This window comes from Silurus aristotelis, assembly GCF_946808225.1.
Source record: "Silurus aristotelis genome assembly, chromosome: 10".
Taxonomy (NCBI): Eukaryota; Metazoa; Chordata; class Actinopteri; order Siluriformes; family Siluridae; genus Silurus; species Silurus aristotelis.
The window spans coordinates 570,660-576,524 of NC_139583.1; positions in this window are offsets into that span (position 1 = coordinate 570,660).

The following is a 5,865-nucleotide window of genomic DNA, read 5'->3' on the forward strand; positions in this document are numbered from 1 at the left end:
TTACATCATAACTAAACCCCCACTCCCCACTCACCATATTACATCATAACTAAACCCCCACTCACCATATTACATCATAACTAAACCCCCACTCACCATAATACATCATAACTAAACCCCCACTCACCATATTACATCATAACTAAACCCCCGCTCACCATATTACATCATTACTAAACCCCCACTCACCATATTACATCATTACTAAACCCCCACTCACCATATTACATCATAACTAAACCCCCACTCACCATATTACATCATAACTAAACCCCCACTCACCATATTACATCATTACTAAACCCCCACTCACCATATTACATCATAACTAAACCCCCACTCACCATATTACATCATTACTAAACCCCCACTCACCATATTACATCATAACTAAACCCCCACTCACCATATTACATCATAACTAAACCCCCACTCACCATATTACATCATTACTAAACCCCCACTCACCATATTACATCATAACTAAACCCCCACTCACCATATTACATCATAACTAAACCCCCACTCACCATATTACATCATAACTAAACCCCCACTCACTATATTACATCATAACTAAACCCCCACTCACCATAATACATCATAACTAAACCCCCACTCACCATATTACATCATAACTAAACCCCCACTCACCATATTACATCATTACTAAACCCCCACTCACCATAAAAGTTTCTTTTCGGCTTCTCCCGTTAGGGGGCGCCACAGCGGATCCTCCGCACGTTTGATTTGGCACATGTTTTACGCTGGATGCCCTTCCTAACGCAACCCTCCCCAATTTATTCGGGCTTGGGACCGGCACTAAGAGTGGCTGGGGATGGTTCCCTGACCGGGAATCGAACCCGGGTCGCAGCGGTGGGAGCGCTGCATCTTAACCACTAGACCACCAGGGGACCTCCCACTCACCATATTACATCATAACTAAACCCCCACTCACCATATTACATCATTACTAAACCCCCACTCACCATATTACATCATAACTAAACCCCCACTCACCATATTACATCATTACTAAACCCCCACTCACCATATTACATCATAACTAAACCCCCACTCACCATATTACATCATTACTAAACCCCCACTCACCATATTACATCATAACTAAACCCCCACTCACCATATTACATCATTACTAAACCCCCACTCACCATATTACATCATAACTAAACCCCCACTCACCATATTACATCATAACTAAACCCCCAATAGCAAAATACACTTTAGAATTTAAAAAGCAACACACACACACACACACACACACACACACACACACACACACACACACACACACACACACACACATATGTATGTCTATGTGTGTGTGTGTTTATTACTATTTGTGCCTGCTGTGTTCCAGACACAGACATATAAGCTATTTTTACCAGCTGTGTGTGTGTGTGTGTGTGTGTGTGTGTGTGTGTGTGTGTGTGTGTGTGTGTGTGTGTGTGTGTGTGTGTGTGTGTGTGTGTGTGTGCTTACTATTGCTTACTAAATTCCATGATAATCGGTGATCTCAGGGGAGGCAGTGGGTAAACACAGGTCTGCTTTATAAATAACCAAACTCACACACACACACACACACACACACACACACACACACACACACACACACACACACACACACACACACACACACACACCTATACACACAGACACACACCATCTCACCCATGAGAGTACAACTACACATTGTGCAGACACACAGGCAGACAGTCAGACAGACAGATGGGCACATATACAGGCAGTCAGACAGGCAAGTAAATTAAAATGTTTATTTGTATTGAGCTTTTAACAATGAACATTGTCTCAAAGCAGCTTCACACAGATAATGTGGTGACAGACAGACAGACAGACAGACAGACAGACAGACAGCTGGGCAGATATACAGAAAGGGAGGGAGAATCAGTGTCGACATTATTTAAATGCATGTATAGTTACACATTCTTCACATACAGCGCTGAGTAAAATGAGTGCAACGCAAACACACACTTAATGACGTGGATGTTAAAAGTAAACATGCAAACAAAATACATTTATTTACATATGAATACATTTAACTTTACAATTCTAACTGATTCACAAGTAATGAACTGTAAACAGCTGCGTATGGGGTTACTGTTCCCCCCATCAACGTTAATGTATTTCCTCTAAAAGCACTTCCTTAACTGTTTTATTCAACTTACAAACCTGCAACTTTACAATTACAGTGTTATTTTATTAAAGAATATTTCGTTTATTCGCCTTATTAATCAAAGAACATCATTTATTTATTTGTCTCTAATTAAAGATAATGCTGGGCCTGTGGTGACTGTGGCAAGAAAAAAACTCCCTAAGATGGCATGAGGAAGAAACCTTAAAGGAACCAGACTCAGAAGACCTCAGTCCTCATCTTCATCCTTACCACTGAATGTTCTTCATTACAGTTTCATCAGTGTTGAGGTTATAAACTGTTCAGTGACGGATGTTTACACGCAGAACTGTTCATGCAAACTGTGGTCCTGAGCTCGTTGTAGCAGACTGTACAGTGGAAATCTTTCCTCAAAGTTCTTCAGTTGCTCAGGAACTTTATGGCTCTTTGGGTTTTTGGTGGAACTCCATCTCCAGCTAAAGTGTCTCCAACTGAAAAGAACTCTATCCAGTCTCTTTATAATACAATAATAAGACAAAAATCACAGCATACTGAGAAACATGAAAAAGCGTAAACTCCTCTGTCCTGATGTGAACAATGCATTACTATGGAAACAATACCAAATCAGAGCGAACGCATTAATATAAAACTGTCAGAGCTGCTGTTCTAAACAACTAATCACCACCTTCTGACCAATCACAGTCCAGAACTCAGCAGCAATGCGTGTGTGTGTGTGTGTGTGTGTGTGTGTGTAAACATAAGACTCAATCCCGAGACGTCTAAATGCTTGGATACTAAAAGGTAAAAATATCCAGGGATTCCTCCAGACCTCCATGCAGCCGCCAGATGTTTTGGCCAAATTCCCAGATGATTTCAAAAGCTTGAAACGCCCCTGTTTACGTACAATTACTTCTGTCCAGAAAATAATTACATCAAACACACACACAAACACACCAAGTCAATTTCCCAACACACAGACTAACGAAGCTGATGGAGAACACACAGTGACTGCGGCTTTACACTGCCAGGAAAAGCGCTGGTGATGATCAGGAAGCTCTGACATGACTGCCATATTTTACCTCAAGCACAAACAGCAGGTAGGAAACATCAGCATCACTGCTGGAAGCACACACACACACACACACACACACACACTGTTTTTTAGTGTCACACACCTTCTGGTATTGATTCCCTCTGTCTCCCTCTCTCTCTCACACACACACACACACACACACGCACACACACACACACACACACACACGCACACATGCACATATGCGCTCTCACGCAGACCCATTGTGCGTCCCCGGGGTGTGTATCAGTGTTTGCGTGAGATGTTTCCATTTCTCACACACTCCTGTAAAGCACAGCTGAACAGTAGTAACTCCGAGCTTTGACTCAAAACACGCCTGGTTTCAATTTCAGCCTCACAGTTCTGCCAAATCACAGACCACCCCCTGTACACACACACACACGCAGTCACCGCTCAGTCACCTTTCACCACACACACACACACACACACACACACACACACACACACACACACACACACACACACTCATCTGTCGGGATGAACTTGTAACTATCACTGTGTAGAGCTGACAGTCTTCAAATTTCTATGTTGGAAAAAAAAAACAAGAAGTTACTGTGTGTGTGTGTGTGTGTGTGTGTGTGTGTGTGTGTGTGTGTGTGTGTGTGTGGTCGCTCAACTTTCTGGTGGTCGCCATTTCTTGTCCAAAATCTATTTAGATTTTACCAAGAGTTCACTAACTACAGGAAATCCAGCTAATTATGTTCTCTCAGCTAGCATATCTAGCACAGAGATACACAAGTAATTCAGCTAACATACAATATTATCGCTAACTCACTTACCACAGCTACAACCCCAATTCCAAAAAAAGTTTGAAAAGAAAGCATGTAAAAAAAAATGCAATGAATTGCAAATCTCATAAACCCAGATTTTATTCACAATAAAATAAATAAATGTTTAAAATGAGAATTTGTACCATTTTAAGGAAAAAATAAGTCATTTTGAATTCGATGGCTGCAACACATCACAGAAAAGTTGGGACAGGGCCGTGTTTCCCACTGTGTAGCATCACATCTTCTGTCCATATACATCTGTTACCTGAGGAGAGCAGTTGCTGAAGTTTTGAATAGGAAGGTTGTCTTATATGTGTCTGATACAGGAATCTGGCTTCTAAACAGTTCTGGGTTTCCTTTGTTGTGTTTTTCATTTCATGATGCACCAAATGTTTTTAAATATTGACTAGAAAACATCTAGACTGCAGGCAGATCACTCTTCTACTACGAAGTGATCTTACTGTAATAGATGCAGTTATCATTGTTTTGCTCAATTATACAAGACTCAGAACCCAATCATCCTGCTGACCTGTTGAAAATGAACCTCATTAGTTGTAAATGTTCTTTCAGCTGTTTCTTGTTTAATAACACTTCTTTTCCCAGGCTTTTGTTGCCCTGTACCAACTTTTTTGAGATTTGTCATATCCTTCAAAATGACCTATATTTATTAAAATTGTAAATGATTTAGTGTTAACATTAGTTAACTGGTTTTCTATGTTCAAAATGTGAGTTCATGAAATTTGCTAATCACTGCATTCAGTTATTTATTTACATTTTACCCAGTGTACCACCTTTTTGGGATTTGGGGTTCTAATCTAATATAATAATTAAGCTAAAATGCCTAATACGGCTAATTGCTGATACTGTTAATAATTGGTGCTACAAAACATTGCTGTCAAAGTGAGTACAACTATCATTGTTGGTAACAGAGCTAAACCACATCTTAAACAAACCTCTTCTCCGAAATGTAAACCACACCCACAACAATTCCATGCCCTTTTTGTTAAGCTACACCTTTTTGTCCAACTCTCAATAGATTAACAATAAATAAAGAACAGGTTTACAGACACAGGCTTGGGACCCAAGGAGTCAGACGCCCAATAAATCAGGAGCCCAATAAATCCAGGGCCCATAGAATCAGAGGCACAAGTAGTCAGGGGCCCAAGGAATCAAGGACCCCATGTCAAATCTCTCAAATAATTATTTAAAGTAAAGGACTAAAGAAAAAAATGAAGAAAGAGTAAAGAAAGGAAAAAACAGAGTTATACCTGTATAATGAGTCACATTACATTACTGTAAGTGTAGAACTCTGCATGGAAGCCTCTGTTCTTGGGTGACACGGTGCAGATCGTACTGCATGTCTTTCAACTCAACAAAGAAACTGTTGTCTAATTTCATACCCTAAGGGGTGGGAAGAGGGGGGGTTGAGGTGAGAAGAGGGGGTAGTTTTGTGTGTTTGTGCCCTGGGTATTATTATCTCAGTATTCATCTTTACACACAAGATATCAAGTAAGAGCACAAACTCATGAAGGATAAAAGAGAGAACGAGAAGAATGGCAGTAGCAGTTGGAGGGAGGGGCTCAAGGTCATGGATGGGGCAGGAGATGAGGAGATGGGCACATGGTCAGGGTGGGGCAAAAGTGGGGGGGTGAGAGGGGTTCGTGAGAACAGAGGGGAGCTGGTTTAGGCTGATGTAGGGGAATTACTAGCAGACGGCATGTCACTCACGCACTGAGAGAGAGAGAGAGAGAGAGAGAGAGAGAGAGAGAGAGAGAGAGAGAGAGAGAGAGAGAGAGAGAGAGAGAGAGAGAGAAAAGAATGGAAAAAGAGAGAGGGGGGGGAGTTAG